This window comes from Ammospiza nelsoni, chromosome 2 (genome assembly GCF_027579445.1).
Source record: "Ammospiza nelsoni isolate bAmmNel1 chromosome 2, bAmmNel1.pri, whole genome shotgun sequence".
Taxonomy (NCBI): Eukaryota; Metazoa; Chordata; class Aves; order Passeriformes; family Passerellidae; genus Ammospiza; species Ammospiza nelsoni.
This window is the reverse complement of record NC_080634.1, coordinates 99534884-99557757: the sequence shown is the minus strand read 5'-3', so window position 1 is coordinate 99557757 and position 22874 is coordinate 99534884. Positions and strand designations below refer to the sequence as shown.

The 22874-nt window shown below is 38.6% G+C and overlaps 1 protein-coding gene across 3 annotated transcripts in view; it reads right to left on the bottom strand.

The window, feature by feature from the left end:
* The window catches only part of SHROOM2 (shroom family member 2), a 117982-nt gene that overhangs the window by 70549 nt on the left and 24559 nt on the right, over positions 1-22874 (bottom strand). The gene's annotated exons all lie outside the window — the stretch shown is intronic.

The following is a 22874-nucleotide window of genomic DNA, read 5'->3' as shown; positions in this document are numbered from 1 at the left end:
TAAATATCACTATAAAGAAATAGTAATTATACAGAGACAATTAGAATACAAAATAAATAAAAGAGAGGAAATCTGAGAAAGCTAGAAAGCTTGAGGGAAATTTGGGAATATAAGAAAGAACTTCTTTGCTGTGCATGCACTGGAACAGGTTGCCCAGAGAGGTTGTGGAGTCTGCCTTCCCTAGAGATTTCAAGAACTGTCTGGATGCAAATCTGTGCTCTGGGATGACCCTGGTGGAGCAGGGAGGATGGACCAGATGATCCACTGTGGGCCCTTGCAACTTGTTTCATTCCATGATTCTGTGAAAAGCATCGGTCATCTTGACCTCTGTTCAATACAGAATGGGTAATCATACTTGCAAATAGAGCTTTGGGCAGGCATCTAAAAATCTGCTTCTCTAGAGAAGGCAGCCAATAATATAAACCATTTTGTCAATAACATTAACACACAGCCAACTCCAAAGACCTGGCATGGAATAAAATTCCAAAATATTGCTTCTTAACAGGCTGGTCTAGAAAATGAAGTTATTTTCATCTGGAACATAACATTTAGGAAAATACCTGAAAATTTACCATCCATACAGCTAATTAACAGCTCTGGCTTAAACACACAGCGATACTAAGGGAATTTCACTCAAAGATTATTTTGCTGCCACAGGCAATTCTTGAATGCATTAAATTATTATACAACTGTTATAACATGTGGCAAAAACACAAGATAAATTAAAGATTCAGGATTTTGTAATTCCCACCCCTACAAAGCTAAAACCCCACATTAAAAGTTACCCATTTTCAAAATTTAAAACAAATCTCACAAGCTTGATGAGACAGATTAACAAGTACCAAGAGTTTGAACTGATTTCAAACTATGACTACAAGGATATTATGCGGTTATGCAAGGAGAAAATTAGAAGGCTCAAAACTCAGCTAGAACTTAATTGTATACTGCTGTAAAAGACAATAAAATATTTTCATAAATACATAAGAAAGCAATGGAGGGCTAAAGAAAATCTTTATCCTTCATTGGATGTGTGGGGGCCATCCCTCTAAAAGATGGGGCAGTTCAGTACATGGTTTAGTGGTGGACTGGGCAGAACTAGGTTAACAGCTGGATTCTATGATCCCAAAGCTCTTTTCCAAATGAAACAAGTCTATGATTCTGAGCATAGCTGTAGCTATTGAACACTTTGCAATTCAATCCTTTGGCTTTTTAGTTTCTTCCAATCTCCTTTGCTGTCAACACAGCCTCTGGCTTCTGAATTGCTCAGCTTCATGATCTATGTATTTAATTTTATTGCTCCCTCATTTGCTCATAATCCATATCCCACATCTTCCTACACATTTGACACTTGATCTTCAAAGACTTCCATTTATGTCTTCATTATGTTTTACATTGACTACAGTATCTCTGAGTCCCACATTATTAAATGCCAGCAAATTTACAAAGAGCAACTTCTTGTAATCACCCCAACTGCAGACAGCTTCACAAAGAACTGCCATCTTCTGAGGCACCCAAGTCAATCAGCAATGAGGTAAATCCAGAGGAAAGTAACTTCATGAATTCTGAAGCTCACAGTACAGGTTTTAGAAAGAGTCCAGCAACAAAAATATAAGTTAAATGAGCTAATAAAAAAAGCAATATCTCTTGATGAAAGTACTTTAGGATGATCTCATAGAGCGTTCAATCTCATTGCAGGCACATAAAAGCTCTTTTCATGCAAGTTCATTATAGATGTTCTTAAAAATCTTCAGGGCTGTAAACCTAAGCCAAAAAGAATACTATGAAAAATGCTTAGTCTTATATCCCATTCTAAAACACTCATTATTAATAGTAATCAAGAAACTTTATTTACAGAACCTCTTATCTTAAAAAAAAAAACCAGATAATTAAAGACAGAGCAAGTTTCCCATCCCCATTCATCTAGTTTTCAAGTTATGACCTGTCCTCTGTCCTGCTCACATATCTTCTGAGCATCAAGAATTTACCAGAATACCAAATTATGACTGCAAATCTTCATTTAGGTTGGAATCGAGGGAGTAGCAGTGGAAATTGCTTAGATGTAAGTAAAGATTTCAGTTCAGAGATGTCAAGCGTAGAGCATCTGCCATGTAAGGGACACTGAAATCAGGCTGAGCAGAACAAGAGAACATGCATCCTGGGGCACATATCTGAAGCCCAAGTATTTTAGAAAAGTGGCACAAAAAAACATTAAGGAAAGTCAGAGCTAAATGACTAGAATTGCTGGAGGAAGGTCAAGGCAGGGGGTGGGTGTTGGGATAGGACACACAGGGCAGGGGCAGAGAGGGAAAGTATCTTGGGAGACACTTTAAATTCCAAGTGTAGATGACAAACCATTGAAACCATTTCAGCCCTTATGCCCCAAGCAAGGCACCCAAACATAATGACAAGGCTGAGAAGCCCCAGTGCTGCAAAACAATCTTTGTCTTTAGAAAAAAAAATAAATGGGGAGAGGGGGCAAAAATCGGTCTCCTAGGATTTGAAGGAATGTTCATTGTTCTCAGTAAGCATGTTTGTTTTTTCTTCAGGCTGGCAATGCACTGACAGCAGGGAGTATTCAGTTACCCCCTCTGAGTTTTAATTTCATCAGGGGAACTACACATTCCACACAAAGCAAGCTTTCCAAGGAGACTCTGGCTGTCCAAAACAACATTAATTTAAAAAAATCCTCAAAAAGCATTTAAAAAATCAAAACCTAAACACAAAGCTGAAGCCATCCTCATGAAAACTTCAAGTGGCTTTAAGATCTTGTCTTCAGATCACCTACAGGTAGTGAGAATAAAAACTACACATCCATTCACAGCAGAAGTCTTTTCAAGCTGAATAAATCTGAACATAAACCTTTCATACTCAGATCCCCACATAGCTGTACAGATATGATTCTACTTGACAATACACTTTAAAGTGGAAATGGGAAAGTCAGACAGGAAAAATACAGTTTCTTCTGTTACACGAGAAGTCCTTCCTTTAGTCATAACAACTAAAAACATTAAGCTTTGCACACACATAAAGAAACATAGCCAAAAATATTCACAAGGAAAAGGCCTCTTCAAATACACTGCTTTATTAACCTGCCTTCTTTGTGCCAAACTGGACAATACCATTCCAGTTTCTACTTCAGGTTTTTTCTATTAGTTTTAACACTTATTGTCTTTATTTATTCACCCATTGAATAACTTTTTATCTCATCAGGCCTTAACTCGAAGAGTAAATACCAATCAAACTACATAAACATTTTAGAACTAGCAAAGTAATTCAAAAATGTCATTGCTTGTCACACCTCAAGCACAAATGTATTTCACTCACTATCTTCAGAGTCAGCTGTGCTATGCTGTGTTTGGGATTTAAGCCCAAATTTTAAGACTGAAGCCTGTATTACTTATCTACCTAGCATCAATTTTTTTAGGATTTCAGGTATCCAGAAAAGCTAGGTCAATAGCTGGAAATTAAGCCTTGAAAATGCAGAGGGAGGTTTTAAGATGTCTTTCAAGAACAGTCAGGAAGAAGAGATCTGCCTCAGTCACTATCAGCTGGCAAATCCAACTGGATGCAACCTAGCAGGAACTGAACTCCCATAAGCACACACATGTTTGCATTTTTCTAGCAATAGCAGGAAACAAAAGACATAGAAGAAAAACAATCAACACCTTATTTTCTTAGAAAGAACAGGCATAAGTGTTCAACAAACACATCTAGTTACTCAGCTTATCTTGAATGAGCAAGGGTTCTAGAAATGCCCTCAAACCATGCTTTTGTTATGTACTAAAAAGTCATACCCTCACACTGTGCTAAATTAACAAGTGTAAACATGTTGACTTCCCATCCTTAGCAGTGATGTTGGTATGCTACCAAAGAAAGTGTTCCCAAAAGGAGATGAAAAGGATGTTTGTTGACCAAAAGCATCTGCTTAGACAGTCTCCATCTCTCACCCTGCTGTCCCTGATGACCTCCCTACAGCCAAGAGCAAAAGCAAACTTTGGGATCTGTGCACCAGGAAGGATTGTGAGTGCAGACTTTGCCATCATAACAGCATCTACATTAATTGTCACATTTCCCAAAATTTATTTTTGCTTATATCACATCCACAAAACCGGAAGAAACACTGATTCAAAACATATATATGAGGATTTTAAAAAAATGTCGAAAAAACAATTTACACATGTAAATCTAGTATGGGAAATTTTTCTTGTAAAAAGAAGACAGCACCTTGAAACATGGAGAAAATGTCTAACAGCTAGATGCACAAACATATTCAAAGGATACTTACAAGCCTGTATTCCCCCTGTTGGTAATAAACAGAAAGGGAAAAATAATGGCTTATCTTTCTAGCTTTGAATTGCTGCAGTGTTGATGGGGAGCACAAATTCTAGCATGTGATCCCTTCACTTCTGTGTTTATCATGTCCAATGCTTTACTTAAAATACCCACATTCCTCTATAGGCACCTGTATAAACAAGCAGGAGACAGGTTGAGGAAATGCTGTGTCATATGAGAGATTTAGTTTTGTTTACAAAGCCAACAGTTTCTTGTCCACACTGTCTTTGGACAGGGTGGGAGACGGGATGGAAACCCAAACCCACAGACAAACACAGGAAAAAACAGCACCACTTATCAGCATTCTGCTATCAGCTGTGATAAACTATTTTATCATAATTCATTTCTTGTACAGCCAAGAAATCTTTCCCTGGTTGTTTGTATTATGAGTATCTAATACAGTTTTTCCATAAACCTAACAATCTTTGTAGAAGATCTTCAGAACAAATAAAATGTGGAAAGTGTCAATTATTTTGATTTGCAAGGAGTTAAACAAAGGAGAAAAAACTCTACAGTTTAAGCCTGGTATTTGTGTAACTTTAAGGAATGAAGAGAAAAATAACAGACCAGACCTAACTCCAGCTATACATTCTACAAATGCATTCTTGAGTGCCAAAGGCTGCATTCACCAGCAACACTTGTGGCTCAGAATGAGGCAGGATAAAAGAGGGGTGAAAACTCCAGCAGGACCCAATGGTCCAAAGACCATGGGGGTGTGTATATGTAAGGCATCACACACTGGCAGGCATACACTAGAAGCTGAGCAAGGCTAATGCATTTGACTTTACATTCCTATACATCCTTCCACTCTATATGGACTTTGACAGAGACTGCTGGAAGGACACCTGGAAGGGAAGAAACTCCAGCCCCATTTTACAGATGGGCTCAGAAGCATATATGGAAACAAGGCCCAAAACAATGCAGCATGGCTGCAACAAAGCAAAGAATTCCACACAAACCTTTACATCAATGGAGGGTACCTGTAACCCTGAACCACCTCTTCCCACACACTGCAGGTTAAATAATCAGCATTAACTACTCAATATGAACTTTAAACACCACCATGTAAAAAAAAAAAAAACAACAACTTAGTGATGAGCTACCAACTTGCAAACTCTGTGCCTATGCAATACTACACAATATTATTAACCTGGCAATTGCTGCACTTCAATAAGAGAGGTAGGTGTCTGCTGCATTTGTGATACTGTAACTTAGCACAGAAGCCAGAACTTCCCCTTTGCCTGGTATCATAAATTCACACCCCACAGCCATTGTCCATATGTGCTCCTCCTGAGATTATCTTTAAACATTACAGCAAACATTATTAAAGTTCAGGAATGCTTAGTCCAGGACAATGTATTTCCCTAACAACAATTTCTTTCTTCCCTAGACCCAAGGGAAACAGTTTATGGTCACTGTCACAAAACCACTGAACAGGCAGAGAAATCCCCCTGGCCCAGCTGCTCTTTCCAAGTGTCCCGCATTGTGCTGCACAGATCCTGAGCTGGCAAAAGCCCTCCCTTCTGTCAAAAAGTGATTCTTAAAAATCAAAATGAAAACATTTTTTTAAAGGGTAGAGTTGAGTAACAGGACACAGTATATCACAGCCTTTTCTAATTGCTTGTTATTTAGTGTATTTAAATATTTGCATATTTACCCAGTAATCTTTTCCTTCCTCTGTTGCTTTTTGCTTGAAAAAAGCGCATATTTTGAAAGGTGGTACAGTTCTTTAAGTATTTATTCAGTTTTCACAACAGTGTCCATGCCACTGTTTTGACAAAGGGCTGCTGTCACCTTCACTAGAACAGGCCATTTTTGTGGGGGATTTATTACAGCTGTAAAAACTGACTCCAGGCTGAAATGTAACTTCAGAGTTCCTCATGACAGAAATGTTTAAGAAGTATGGTAATACATCCACCATTTCCCTTTTTAACAATTCATACACACACTGATTAACATTTTGGTTCAACCTACATTCAAAACAATACCTACCATAAGCATGTGAGAAAATATTTCCAACTGCAAATCATCAGTTACTATTTCTAAAGAGGTTACTGTTATTATTATTACTGTTATTATTATTACTGTTTCTTTAAATCACGGGGCTGTTATGGACTAAAGACCAATTAAAGAACTTGAAGTTAAGAATTTAATGAAACTTTCCCCCAAGAAGCTAATGATAATTTCCAGACGAAAAGTATCAGGAAGAGAAACTTCACATAGATTTATAGGTTTTAAAACACTGAACAACAGCTGTTTATTTTAAAGGGTTTTTTTCAAAGTGATTCCATTGTTTCAGCAACAGAAGTTGGAAACTTTTCATCACTGGTGAACAATTCTACTAGAAATAAATTAATAATAATTTAAAAAAACACAACAAAAACCCAGAAACCCTTGATGTTTGAAAAGCATAGAGCTGATGTATGAAAAAAAAAAAAAAGTGGGGCTGCTGAGTGTGAAGTACATGGCTGGTCTTTTGCCAGGAGTACCTAAGCTTTACTAGTTACATTTTACAGCTTCTAAATAATATTTGCACATATGCCAGAGCAGCATGCCTGCATAAATTGCACGACTACAAAGCATCTAAATACAAACTGTAGTCTTTGGAAATCTTTCTATGCAAGACCCTCAGGGAAGCTTCCCCGCTCTCACAGTCCCTTACAACCTAAACTGGCACCCAGGCCAGAGCAAAGCCAAAGCAGACCCAGCTTACCTGGAGTAAGAATAAGGCCAAGACAGGAGTGGAAAAGTCTGAAGTGAGTGAAGGTTCTGGAAGCAGGAGTGATGGCAGATTCCTGTTTGTAGTCTTGATCCTGAAACTAAACAACTCCAGAGCTGTCCCTCCCTCACACCAAAGGAACAGTTACAAAGCATAGCTTAAATTCTGGGGTTTTTTTCTTACCACATCACTGTACAAAGCTTCCTCAAAACTGTGGGATCTCAGCACCTCAGGACTGAGGTGCAGAGGGACCGAGACCACCCTTGGGGGGCTCGGGAGTCCTGGAATGTTGCCAGAAGTGTCTGGTGGCTGGACTTTGATCCTACACGGGAGATGACACCTGTATGAGGATGGGAGGATTTCACTGGGGTAAATGGTGAAGGGATAAGTTAATTAGAGTGTAAGACACAGGGTTTAGGATTTCTGTACAGGGGGGTCTAAAGAAGTAAGATGGAGAAATTGGGGCGTGTCCTGTCCTTCTTCTTCTTCTTCTCGGCCTCCATCTTCTGTGGTGATGTTGGCACTTTGGGATTGGTTATTACTAAAAGTGCACTGGTTAATAAGGGTAAAAGGTATTGGGGAAAATTGATAAATATTGTATACGTAATTTTGAGTATAAAGATAGGTGACCGCCCCGGGGGCTCTCAGTGTGCTCATGGCTGGCTGCTGTGCAGACCTCTGTCAGGCCAAGAGAAAATCTTTTAGAAAAAACCTGAAGCCTCTTCTCATCCTTTGAAGCGCGGGCTGTCCAAGGCCACCCCGGGCCTTTCCAGGTCATTGAAACAGCCGAGAAACCGACACAAAACTTACTGAGAAATAACTCCCATTTACTTTCAGCCATGAGTTTAGTTTTGCATTTTACAGAAACTAATGGCACATCCAGCCCAGAGGGACCCATCTGTAGTCACAGATGCCTTACACTGTTTTTAAACGTATTTTGCTATATTTTTTTTCCCTTCCAAATGACAAAATAATCTGTATAAGAATGGAGTGAATAATTGTGCTATGAAAAGAAATAGCCAGAGCTGGCCAAAAGAGAACTGCTTTCTCTATATGCAGTTTATTTATTCTAACAACCTCCGAGAAGCTTGATAGGGTTGGATTATCCATATTTATTTGCCCAAGTTTACTTATGGATGACTATATATATACAGACTGTTTATGTATGCAATCTGTGCAGTTAACATTAAGCATTTTTATAGGTCTACATTTTTGTACTTTCAGCTATTATGAACACGATAAGAATGGTTTCTAAAGAGGTTATGCCTAGAAACAACTTGTATTTTATCTGTCCAAACTGATAACAGGAACAGACTTCCAAGAGGAAAAATACAACCTGACAAAGTAATCTTTCTGATCATAAGGTTCAAAGTTTTTTACCTTGCAACTATCACACACTTTCAACAACACTGGTTTATCTTTCTGCCTTCCTGTCCATCCCAGGAAAATCATGTCATGGTTTGCCAATGAGCCCTTGACAAAAACAGGCTGAATGCAATCCAAGAGCTTACAAAACCAGTGCATGATTAGGGAAAGGGTAGGAGTTACTGACAAATCAAATTTAAAAAAACCCTGAATAAGTCTGTATGATCATGTAGATAGCACTGTACATTAATTTAAAAAGGAAAAGACCAGTTTCATCAGCCTGCAGTTTGTTTGTGAAGGACTTGAACAGGTCTGAGAGACAGACATCGAAAGACCTAGTGGATGGCAACAGTATACTCACCAAAAAAAATTTTAATTATTTTATTCAGTCTACCAGTCTAAATGTGATCTTTTACAAAAATTTAAATTGCATCTATGTCTACAGATTGCTGTGGGTAAAAAAAAAAAAAAAAAAGAAAAAGCTACACTTTTAGACACAGGTAGCACTGATTAAGACCCAGCAACAGAAAAAAACCTGCTTCACTGTGTGTTAGTTTCATAAAGCACTATGATGGGTCTGCCAAAACCCACAGGAATTTTACAGAGTGTTAGGTTTCCATTTTAAATATTTTCTCTTGAACAGCCCATTTTTAACAGAATGCTTATCTTGACTAACTCATACCATTAATCACAGTTGCTGTTTGGGATCCTCCATTTTTGTCATAGCACAAATGCTCACTTCTGGGACAGTTAGAAAGTATAACATTTCCCAATAATTCTTGTAATTACATTCCTGAAAATGTGATCTTATCCCAAAAGTAAAAGTTATTTGTAATAGTTATTACTGCAGAAGTATTTATGAACCCATTATTGCAGTGAACATAACATTACACATCTAAACAAAAATCTAGCAAACAATGAGAATGACCTGCTCTCATAATAACTGACAGCAATTTCTTCAGTAAGACTGCTCTGCTTTGCAAAATTATTCAACTTTAAAGAAAAAGAGGCTCAGTAAGGCGCTGAATTTTAAAGCATGTCTTTGTTGATTCCCTCAACCACTCCTCTGCAAAGAAAACAAACAAAAGACTTCAAAAGAAGGGTCAGGCTCCTCCTAAAATTTGAGTGCTTTAAACGTGAACAACAGATTTTGTTCTTTACATTAACTTTTGATCTCCGTTCATAACTGATATGCACATTCACAGAGTATCCAGATTACAACCTGAAGCCATCCTTTTCCACCATCTTCCTCACCAAGTCAAATATTTAAAGCAAAGTTCAAAGAAGACGACACATTTATCCCTTCCTCCCCCACCCCAGGGCTAAAATAGTCAACAAAACCTAAAGTTATCTTGATTCACCTTTATGTAATTTATACAACCCCTTTTACTCTAAGTATGTGGTACTTCAAACAGAATAGATGCAGATAGCTGCTCCCACTGTATGAAAGCCATGCTTCTGCTGCGCACTCTGCACACCATTTCAATTCTCCATTCTTAGAGCAATAAAAACTCAGAAGCAAGTGGGATGATCCTCAAGAAAAAAAAAGCCTATTATAGAAACAACAAAAGGTCTGGGTAACCTTGCCCTTAGTTTGTCTTCTGTTCTTGTTTATTACTGTCTCAGTAAAGGAAGAGAGCTTCCCTCACTCCACTCTGACCCAGAAGTCAAACTTAAAAAGGTGAAGAAGCAAACACTAAATACAGTATTGAATATACTTTTTTAGGGCAGGAACTGCAATGTAATTGCTCCTAAAATTACCAAACACAGTTCACAAAACAAGTTGCAAAGGACTGTATGGCAGTTTCTACTTGCTGAGGTCCACTTCTGCCAGCTTGCAGTATCTGAGCTGCCTGGTATGGTCAGACAGGGGCTGCTCCTCTGGAGACAGACTGCTAATACAATCAACATAAACCTCTCATGATGCTCCAGTAATAAAAAGAGCACGTAAATAAAAAATTACCAGTGTTTTACGCAGTTTATTGACAAGATGGAATAGTACTCATCTGCCTTCCTAAGGCACATACTTGACTGAGTAGGGCATGAAACATTCATGCAGTTTGAGTCAAGCACCAATACCTTAAGTCTGTTCTGAGCTGGGAATTTGAAAAAAGAAAAATTCAATACTGTAGAGATGAACTAATCCATAGCAATTTACACCCCAGGCATCAATCTCATTACGGCATCCCTGCCCTTTTCTCCCTAGCCATCAGTACTCTGTAACCATATAATTTCAGATCAAACAAAAAACCAAAACCAACCAAGCAAAGCCAACAACAATAAAACAGAGACTAACAAAACCCCCTCCTCCCAGCAACCCCAAAATTTTCTTTAAAAGAAATTTTCCTTTTTTCTAAACAAGCCTAGATGTTCATAATTTCAAATTCTTTATTTTGTGTAGTTTATTCCATAGACCATTCCTTAAAACCTCATTACCTTATATCATCACAGAACATTAGAAGAAATTCCTTCCTCATGAAAAATTTACTATAGAAATTAGACATGCAACCATTTTTGGCATCTCTCTGAGTATCCTGCCACCTTTTCTCTATGTCAGAGACTTAATTCTTCCTAGGAATAATAAGAGATAATTAACCAATTACAATAATTATACTGTGTCAATGACAAAGGTTATTTTTTCTTAAGAAATTATAGGATTGTGCTGTGAATTATCAATTAACGCACTAAAATCACCATGGATTGTAAATTCACACTAATAGAAGCTTCAAAAAGCTGCATGGATTTAACAGTAAATTATAATATAATGCTGAGGAATTCTTATATTCAGAAGTTAGAGTATGCTTACTACTCTAAATGGACATTTTCCAAATTGGCTTTACTTTGCAGGCCTTTGTTCAAAAGCTTTATTGTATTACACATGCTACTTGCCTAATTTAGCTCTAGGAGCAGGCACATTAGTTTAAAGACTTTAAAAAATTAAGACATCCAAACATTACTCACACAATTAGCTGCTTTTCCCAATTTAAAAATGTGTATTTAACGATGACAAAACTACTCAGTTTGACAAACATCTGTATTTCTGTTTGGCAAAAGTATCTGTCATCTGTACAGATGCACTTATTAAAAGACACATTCAGCACAATTCACAACTTCACTGTGCAGCACTCACTCAAGTATGAGTGGAATTTTGGGAAAAACGTCCGTACGATAATTTTTGTGACACAGGAGAACATTTATAATTCCACTTTATTTTCTGGCATTGGTGGTGGGAGCACTGTATGTGCACACAAGCATCACACACAGAGCTTCTTGTCCCCCACTGCTGCCATGCCACGAACATGACCGCTTCTCAGGAGCGTCTATTCCAGCAGCATGCAAACACACTCATGAAAAATTCATGTCTGAGCACCAGTTTAGGATGTCAGTGTTGGCAGGGGGTTGAATGTTCAAATACCACACTGCACAGGAGTTTTTGTACTTGCTCATCTTGGTAACTGACAGACAATTAAAGACTGTCTTTAAGTCACTAAAAACACCAGAGAAACAACCTATTCTTCTGAATGATAAAAATTTAGATCACATACTATATTACAGAGTATGCAACAACAGTGGCATACTGAAAAATTTTGTTTGCACTGTATTTAAATTATCTCCAAATTCAGTAATTTTTACAATCTAAACTGTAGGAAAACCTTTTAATAAAATTTTATTTATCATAGTAAAAGAAAGTTGAAGGTCTGACTAAAGTAGCAACAGGAGAGTCTTCTGCTGACTCTCCCATCTGAATTAACCTGGGAGAATTTGGACTGTTTCTCTGTACAGATGTTCATATTGGGATACTTCTTTAAATAGCTCCTTGCTTAACAGGGAGGTTTCTGCATTACCTACTTCAAGCACTTAATTACTACAAAACTGCATATCCACTCTAGGAGCTAAACATCAGACACTGTAATGACCAATCTATAAACCTCTGGAGTTTTTTGTTTAGCTAGCTATGGACCTGAAGGCCAGTTAATGAATTATTTTGAAGTACGTGTCCAATCTCAGCTCCTGAAGATGAACCTTGCTATCTTTACTAATAACTATAACTCTCCTTTTAAGATATAAAAAAATGGTATTCCTAAAATTAGATTTGGAGCTTTTATTTCCTTGCTTTTATTATTAAAAGAGTGTATTATCACTAAATATCATCATTAAGGACTGTTGAGATTAAGAAAGTACTGCAAGTCTTTACTAAGCAGGTCAGTCAGTACAAATCCACTGTGCTTTTATTAGACAGCTACTCCTATACTTCCTGTGTTGCTGTTTGTTTTTTTACCTCAACATCAGTAAGCACTATGAGAAGCCTGAATTCCCATGTCTCAGCCCCTCCTGTTTATGTTCATTTCATGTTTCAGAAACAAGGGTCTACACCTTCACAAGCACTAGAAAAGCACTACACAGATACACCAGAATGACATGAAGCTGATAGCAATTTGGAGGAAAGTTGCACTGGTGTTCTTGGATTTTTCTTCTGACAGAGGTGCAGATGTACCTTTTGGGAGCCCATCCCAAAACTCTCAGCTTCCTTCCTGTAAGCTGAACAATACTCTTAATTTCTAGTGACCTGTGGAGAACAACACATTAGCTCATGCCAAGATGGCAGAGATGGGCTAGCAATAGCCTATTTAACTTGGTCTGGGTCCACACCACCCAGCAAGATGTTAGCAGCTGTGATACTGTGCTGATGGGGGCTGAGGCTGATACCTCTCAAGCCACTCAAGAGAGGGAAGAACTGCAGCTTTTTACATGAGGGAGTTTCCGGAGCATGAGTAACACTGAAGTGCAGGAAGTTAGATAACTCTGAGGTAAAAGATCTAAAATTCCCATTTCATTATTTGAGGAAAGCTGCGGAGACTCCTGCTGCGTTCACATATTTTCTGAGCTGCGTGAAGTAGCTCTAAGTAAAAACATTTCATGAGGATCTCTCAAGTGCACTACTCGTTAAAGCAAGCATAGGGTAGCTGCTAGACAGTACCTCTTCCTTCCTTCTCTAAGCCACTGGTTTATGCTCCTGTACAGAATATGCAGGAAATTTCTTACTTTGAAATATTAGCAAGTCACTTGGACAGACAGGTTGGCTACATACAGGTTTTAGAGCTACAACAGATCCATAACTGTTATCAGTCATAGTTTTTTTCCTTGTTTGGGCATCATCCAATTTAAGTACAGATAAAATTTCACTTCATTTTCCATATGGTTATCCAAACCACAACTTTCTGTCTTGCACTCACAGTTCTCATTTCAAATGCAAATCCCTTTCTCTTCCCTCCTTTATCTGTTATCTACTATAATTATTTGTATTTCAAGATTATTTCAAAATTAGAATTAATTTTCTGAAAGTACTATGTTTTTAGTACATAATCTTTGAATTCTTCAGTTTTACCATTCCTATTTTAGAACTTTTTTGGTATGGTATGGTGATGTTTCCATGAAGTGTAAAGGCTGTGATACAAGGAAATACCTGCACACTAATGCTAGAATACTGCTGTAGTACATTTCATGTTGGAGCTGTGATACTTCCTATTTATCAGCAAGGCCCAAAGTGTAATAAAAGATGTTTTAGATGGGAGAGTTTTGTTATTGACAAAAGTGAATGAAACACTTTTGGGGTCCAATACACAGCTATGTAGTTTAGCAACTTTGTGGGACTAAAACAGGAACTCTGTACAAGGAGTATTCACTCTGCTTTGGAAGTTCACCCTCTCAGTGCTACCTGGCAGAGCCACTACAGTGGCATTAAATGCTACTAATTTTCCCAATTTATTACTTCCTGTAAGCAAATCTCCAGAGGAATACAAAGAGCATAAACATGTTGGACATGATCTCTACAGTGACCTTCTAAAGGCACAGGACCAGACAGTGCTGCCACAGAGCCAGCTGCATAATCTGGGGTCACAGCTACAGCTTGTTCAGTAGCAAAACAGTGAACAAACTACTGAGTTAGTGTACTTAATAATGGTACAATTATTGGTACAATGGTACACTCACTAAAATGGCTTAAAGCTGTAAAAGTGTAATTTTAAAAGTTTTCCACAAGCAGGAAACAAAGACTCAAACCTGGATAAAAACATTACCTATTACACTCTGAACCAAATGTGCATTTTCAGGATTCTTAAAATGTCTGTCAAGTGCAAGCAAGGAAAAACTGGCTTACTTTAACAACTTGTGCAACTTGTGATAAGGAACACAACAGTACTTCTCTTGATGGAATTATTAATTGGTAATGCTTTCCCCATGTTGGTATTATGTTGCACCTCTGCCTTTCACCATTCCTTTTGCAAAAGGAACACATTTTTTTCTTCAGGATGATAATCTAGATTAGGAGGCAATATAATCAGCCTCTTAATTATACATATGCAGAAGGAGCACAACAGTTGTTCTGCTTGTCAAGAGGATTTAAAGATGTAAGCAGCACAGGACCAGAAAAAAACCCCATTCATTTAGAAAACTAGTCTTCTACCAGAATAGAGAAGTAAAAAAAGGTTTCTCATTTGATATAAAAATCATACTTAAGATTTATCAGCACAAACTCTACGCAAAATGAAACTAATCGGAAAAGTCACTTTTTAGTGAATTTCAACATTACAGATATTTTCAATACAGTAAATGATACATTTAAAAAGCACCTTTAAGGCAACATCATTTTGCAACACGTCAATTTTATGAAGTACACAGTGAAGAAGTTACTTTAACTCCAAAACCCTAATAGTCAACTTCCTTTCACATAGCGGCATCACCCATAACCTACAACACTATGAGCTGTTCCAGCAGTTAGTTTTTCAATTTAATAATAAGAAAAAAAAAAAAGGGAAATAGAATGCTAAACAAAAATATTTCCTTACCCGACAGTTTTCTTTTGCTTTTATGTTGCCCTGTTACCAAAGGCAGAAAAACAAAGTGCAATTCCATCAGTCCATGCACAGCTCAAAGCAGTCTCCTGGCACTGGAGCAGAAGGCAAAGCTGAGCTGGCCCTAGTGAGAGGCCATGGCGAGGTTTGGTGGCCCGGGCACAGCCCGTGTGGGCAGAGCTGCTGCCCACACCATGGGAGCCCAGGGGAGGCTGCTCTGAGGTCCCTGGGGAAGGAATGTGGGTGCCTCCCTGAGCTGTGCTCCTGCCAGGGCAGGTGGGCACTGAGCAGGGGGCAAACCTGGCCTTGCGCCACCCTGAGGGCTCTCACAACCACCCCACCCCAGCCTCCCCCTGGCGAAACACTCCATCAGGACATTACAATGGAGAAAAACTAAAGAACCTTTAAGGCCACAGTTTTTCTCTTTCACCTTAAAATAAAGACCCTTCCCTTTGCTTTCAAGCATGGACTTTTTACACTGGACTGTTACTCTGCACAGTACTGAATATTACCTTTATCTAAAGTATCTCAAGTACAAACTGCACTGAAATATTTACAGCATTGCAATGCTAATAGTGTTGAAATGGTTTTTTGCCTAAGCTTATCAAAAATGTAGCTTGTCTGGGGGGGGGGGGGGGAAGTTACAATGTATGAAATTGGAATTAGGTATTCTCTCTGTTGGTTTGCAGTTGAGAAGTTTATCTTTGTTTGTACTGGCTGTGCATTGTTTGCCAACAATCACATCCCAGAGGCTAAACAAACTGATAGATGGAAGGGACAAAATACAGGATCCACCTTCAAAATCTACCTGTCTGCTTGGTCAATAGCAGGAAAGTGCAAAAGAGCATTTTAAAGGGCTTTGCAGGAAAAAAAAAAAGCCAGGTTTTCTGGGGGGGGGGGGGGGGGGGGGGGGGGAACAACCAAAAAACCAAACTGATGAATCAACTGGGGAAAATGAAAGAACGCAAAATAACCCAGTCAGACAAGGCGCACTCATCAGCAGCTGTCTTGTGGCTGAAGAGACAAAACACCTCTCTGTTAAATGAACACACTGGCAACATTTGAGAGCATTAAGGAATTATTCTAGGGCAATGCCTAGACATGCTGACATTTAATAGGTTTTCTTTCAGACTCAGGGCATCTGCTACACAAGACAAATCAAATTTTTTTTTTAACTTATTTTTAGAAGTTGTTCAGATTGTAAAGTATGGATAAGCAAACAACGCTGCTGCAGATTATTATATCCAGCTATGTCCATAGTATGATATAACCACAAATATTAAATAGTTATTGCTTTAATTGGCATGAAAGCAATACTGGGATATATTTACTATTTCTCTGTTGCATTGAGCAACACCAAAGTAGGATCATTGCCAAAATACTTAATGCTAAAGCACATTTCTATTAAATTCATCGTTTGCCAAGATGCAGAGCAGGCAGAGTTGAGACACAGCAAGACTTTACCAGTTCATTTCTCTGGACTCAAGGAGAGTTTTAAGGGAATGCCTGCAGAATGACGAGGCTAGATAAGAAACTCCTCAGTTAATTTTGGCCAGTTCCCAAACTGAAATATTGGAATTGGATTTGGAAATGGTAAAAAAAAAAGAAGAAAAGCTATCTGGATCATGACATTTAACATCTGACTTGTGTAAAAACTGAAAAAAGTCATTCTGCTAAATATTTTCACTTTTAAGACAGAATATATTAACTGAGGAAAGTAGAGGACAAATAAATGTGCTTGAACTCTCTAGCAGCATGCCTAAAGCTCAAGGTTGAAGTACAACTGACCCCACACAGAGCCATTTGAACATGTGCCAAATGCATGAAGCTCAGAAGTTTCATGCTCTGCTAAGGCAACTTTCACATCACTCACTGGCTTCATCTCAGATCAAAAGCACTAAAGGAAAAATTGTGCAGAGAATCTGATTACAGATGGCTTTTGCTGATGCTTTCTACTTAATCTCCTCTGGAATGCAAGGTCATAGCCCTCCCATATTTTAAAAGGAATCTATCTACTATTTGCACACTCAACTATTGTCACTGTACTATATTTTGCTTTCTCATCTGAGCAACATGACTTAAGGAGTTTATTGCAACCCAAATTCCTACCCACAAAACACACACATGGGCTGTGTGGTTTCAGAGGAGATTACACTTTCCACAGTCCTCACTGTAAATACAGAAATATTTTCTATGCTGCAGTTACCTGTATTACAGCCTGTAAAAGATGCGAGGGCTGAAGTGGTACTCAGTGCTGAAAAGAACACCTTAAACCCCTCACGACTTGTCTGCCCAGAACAAATGCACCTACATCCTGCAGATGACATGGTTCACTCTACTTTCTGTTTTGCCCATAGACCAAAATCCATCTTCAAGCATCCTGTGCATCACAGGGCAGGTTTCAACCAACAAAACCCAGAAAATTCAAGGCCTAGTCACACTAGACAGGAGCCTCATTCTTCTCTTAAGTCAAAATCTCCAAACTTCTCACAAGAAATAAGACTTCCTCGCTTTAACCTCTGTTTTCTCAGAGATATTCCCTTATTAAAAGCTGATTAAAACCCTAATGATTTGAAATCTGTTTGTACCGTGAAGAGAGAGGAAAAGGATTTTTCTTTTCTCTGCCTAAATTTAACTTTCAGTTTTCAGTGTCTTGTGTCTTCCAACCAGCATTTTTAAAAATCACACCTAACTAAATTGTGCCACACAAAAGACATTAAATTTCCTCTTCGTGCAAGGTACAGCTGGAATACAGGATGCAGTGTCGATGCTCCAAATAAAATGTCAACTGTAGTCAATGTAAAGTCTTTCAAATTCTCATGTGACAAACTACATTGGATAAAAGTAGATCAACAATCCTAGAAAAGTCAGTCACATAGCTCTTTTCTTTAGTTTTTGTAGTAGTCATGCTCCTGGACTTTGGGACCTCATGTTTTTCTATTCTTTGTTTACTTGGCCAGAATTCCCTCCTCTAAGTAATTGTTTCACGATTTGAAATGCAAAGGGGTAATGGAGATTACCTTTATGTGAATATCTTCACCTGGGGGGCCCTTCTCCCCCATTTCAAACTATATGCATGTGCTTGTAGAGGCCTCAAGTGTAGCAAACTGAAACAGCAGAAGTATCTCCAGGTTCAAAAGGCAGATAAGAAATGCAGACCCACACTGAACTATATAAACAATGAAAAGTTTGCACCAGGATCTTTCAGACACTCTAACACCAAAACCTGCTGTGCACAACATAGCTGAATCTGACTTTCTCCACCCAGAGAAATTAGAATTGAAGGGCACAAAAAAATGCACTGATTCATCTGAACTCTAAGCACTGGTCCAGCCCTTTATAGGAAGCATCTACTACAAGCTAAGTACAATACAAGCAAACATTTTTGCTAAACCTTAGAGTAAGCATGAAACTGAAATTAAAACTGTGGGTGAAGTACAAATAACTCAGTAGCATGTTAGAGAAGGCATGCTCCCTACCTTTCATACAAGAGCAATGTACAAATAGAAATGTAGAGAGGGATTCTTGCCCCAATAATGGTGCTTTCAGCTGCTTAACACTCATCTTGATTTACTCTACACAATTCAATCAAGAGATTCAACTCTGGTCAGATCTTCTGTACAGTCAACTGCAAAGCTTCCCCTGCCACCCCCTTCAGCTGCAAAAGAACTCCCAAGCATGGATGCACATACATGCATCATCACGACCTGGCAACATTTTCAGGCATCTCTGCAGATTTTGGGGGTCTTCAAGAGATGCCCCACAATCCCACTTCACAGGAGGTGCCAAAGGAACTTGTGGCCAGTTCAACTGAGTAATAGCTGTTAGCCTAAATCATTTCCTGTAGTCTTATCCCAACCTAATTCTGGCTTGAGTTTCTATCTTACAGTCTCCCTCAAACAATTGTGGACATAGAGGAAACAGGCAGAATAATCAGACAGCTTTCCTGAAGGGGATTTTTTCCCAACACCCCAGCTTCCACTGCCTCGCTTGCCTGCTTCACGGGAAGTAGAACTATCAACATTGTTTGCATATATTACATCACCTCTAAAATGTCTCCAAAACTAGAGCAATGTAAACAAAGGCTTTCATAAAATTATAAAAGAGCATGTCTGCCACTACAACAGTGCCACCCTCAAGCCCAGAGAGATGCTGCACCATTCCCACTGAACAACAAACCCAAGCAAAACAACCCAATAGCAGGGAAAGACCCATGCTCTGATAATCAATTCATTCCAACCACAAGAAAGTTCAGGAGGGTTTCTCAACTCAAGTATTTAACTTGGCAGTAAATATAAATAACAATGCAGAAGCAATGCATACTAGCTTTTAAGAACTAAATCCAAGCAATGCAAGCTTTTAAAAATGCATAGTCTCTTCTTATCTTGATGCTTACATGTACAGGTGGACAATAGGAAATTAAAGCTCCTTGGTTCTCAACTGCTTTGAGTCCATTAGTCCTCAGTAATCAGATTAACATTAGAAGGAAGAGTTCTTTCTTATCACTAGTAAGTGCTTCCTTTGCAAATAATGTTCTTTGCAACCTCATTTAGGCACTTGGAAACAGAGGCCAAGAACTCAACGTGTCTGAAAGCAGAAGTCCAGCAGTTGCTCACCCTTGGGAACAGGGCTCCCTCCCAAGGGCAGGTTTAAGACACGTTTAGCAGCATTACATGAGGAAATTTGACAGCTATCTCATTGTGGTATTTTTAGTCTACAGATAGCGAACCAATCAGCAAGGATGTCAAAACAGCAAATTTTTCATTAATCCTGATTTCAAGCATGAATGGGTACAGGGCAATGGACATGTGAAGTAAGCTAAGCAGCTCCTAAAGCTTCTTTCTTCAAGGAGCAGGCCAGAGTGCCCATCACAGGTTAGGAGGCCTGGGGGGCAGGGGGTGTGTCCAACCCAAGCCTGCAGCACAGCTGTTAAGGCACAGCAGGAGGGATCTGGATATTGTACTTAGTGAACCAGCTAAAGAGGTCTGAGCAAGCTGATGTTCCTAATGAGAACTGTAGAATTCCACTCATACAATGGGTGGCAGTGGGCCAAGGATAACTTGCTAAAAATAAGAGATCTAGAAAGATAAAAAAGTGAAAACATTTCTTGCAATATAGAACTAGAAAAAGTCCAGATAATACTACACATATAACTATTAAAATACTCCCTCTTCCTGAACGGCCTTCCAAGAATATAACATTTTCAGTGATTAAAAAGGGGGAAAAAATGGGGCAATCCTTCGTAGCTGGATGAAAAAGATAAAACTTGACCATTTGGGAGTATTAGGAGTATGGTAAAAGACTTGTTTTAAATTAACACTTGACCATTATCACTAGTCAACTTGATAAAACTCAATGCAAGAATGAAAAGGTCAATTTGAATGAGTTTTTGTCCACATCACCTAGATGCTAAATAAAGATATTATTTATGTGCATTTGTTTTCCCTTGATTTTTTTCCCTATATTTTAAAGATCAAAGTGATAAAACCTCAAAAATGAAGATACCTAGTGCTCAGAACAACAGAAGTGTGTGTTTTATTTACAACTGCATGGGTAGAAGTTTACATCACTTCTTTTCCACATCCTTCATCCATATAGGTAAGCTGCTGTTGAAGATGCAAGATGAAACAACAGGTAATTAAAATGACAGGTTCTCATGACTGCAGGATGGTTTGCCTGCCTGTAAAAGTAGTTCCTCACTATTCTCTGCATTAAGAATAACTGGCTGAGAGGCTGAGAGCAAAGAACACATGGGGCTCCTACCCCCTTCCCCACACAAAACTGAAATCCCATTGATATAGAGTTTTTGGGTGGAGCAACCAAACTTTTACAAAGCAGCTTGACTTTTTCCCAGACAAATTACTTGGCTGAACTTAAGAAACTCCTTTCGCTATTAAAAAATTCCACAATAACTGCAGTTCTAAGAAAAATCCCAGAATCTAGAGTGGAAAACCCCTACTGAATAAGGTTTCCAAGAGTCAGCAAGTCTTAAGAGTTTATTTAAACAGAATTGTCACTCAAATATCAGCAAACTGCATGGACCACACTGAAAGGGAACTAAACAACATAAATCAGGTGACTATTGCAGCTTCCCCAACAAAATCTTAGCTCTTTACAAAATGTCAAGACAGCTGAATCTTAGCCGAGTTCTTAAAGTCGGCTGCATGCATTTAATTAAGTCAAAATCGAAGCCAGATGGCACATGATGCTTTTCCAAAAGACTGGATGCTGTCACAAGAGGCACTACTTAAGCATTCCTTGATGATTCCTGGCACTAGTGGCTACAAAAATCTCTTTTTACAATCTACCATACACCCCTCCCTTTTTTTCCAGTCACCAAGCCTTTAAAGAGGGTGGGAAGGAGGAAAAAGAGAGCCCCTGAGATAAATTGACTCAGTGTGTGGAATGCAAGGCAAACATTCCTGTACAAATTCAGATTTGATTTATTTTCTTTAGAAAACTTCAGTGCAGGAAAAACCCCCAATTGTCGGTCTTTGCCTTATACTCACTAAGGTTATCACCTGTCTTGAAGGGAGAAAATGAAAATAGGTAACTAGAGTTCCAAAGTACTGCACAGCAGAGGATGATGTTAACACTTTAGCTAGTAATAAATGAAAGTGAGCTGGCTACAGAAATCCTCAAGAATTTGGAAGTATATGGCTGCACATTAACATTTCATCTCTGCACTGCATAATCTCTCAGTGAAAAATGACAGCGGATGCTTCTGTGGTCAGCACACGTGCAGTGAACTCCTACTCACCAGGAAGGCTAGCAAGTTATTGCCTGTTGTAGTGAGCCAAAGTTTTACAGGGTTGAGCCAGAACAGACTGGCAATACCATATTTTACTTTCAGTACTGAGCACTGTACATGGAATTAAACAGAGGGCATGAGCAATGCTGCTGGTCATGTTTCTCAAGGCTTGTACAAGCCAGTCAGAATGCCCACCAAGGTGTGTCTCCAAGATGATGGGGAATGGAAAGCATCAGAAGTTAACAGAAATGAAAAATATGCTGCTGACAAAACACCTCTGTTTGATTTTTACTTTGAGATTTTCCTGTTCCAGAATTACTTAAGCAGCTGCCATATTGCTCCCAAAAGGATTCCTGAAGATGTTTAGAGCAAAAGGTGGGAATCATTATGTCTTTTTAATAGACAAGGAAGGTTCAGAAGCCCTTCCTTGCATTTTCTCTCCATGTTTCCATCAAATCATACTGACTGTGGTTCACTTTTTCAAGCATATCATTGTTAGAGCAATCAGACAAAGCACAGACATGAACAAAGGCATAGGACTATAATTTTAGGTTATTTCTAACTGAATGATCTCCTACTGAGCACTACTAGGGACAAGGGTTTACTTGAGTTTTAATTGTGATGGCCACATTTACACATACCCAATCTCAGTTTTCATTTAAAAATGGAATTACTGACTTGCACTGAGTATCTTACTGCTCGTGCAATCTGTTAAAAACTTATTTCCAGCACTGCTGAGGACAAAAACTTGTCTGCTGTAAAGAGTGGATGTGTTTAATAATTTCAGCAGAACAATTCCTCTCTCCTAGTTAGTTTAAAGCTCCATTAATCTTAATGCAAAACAAAACAGTTTCCT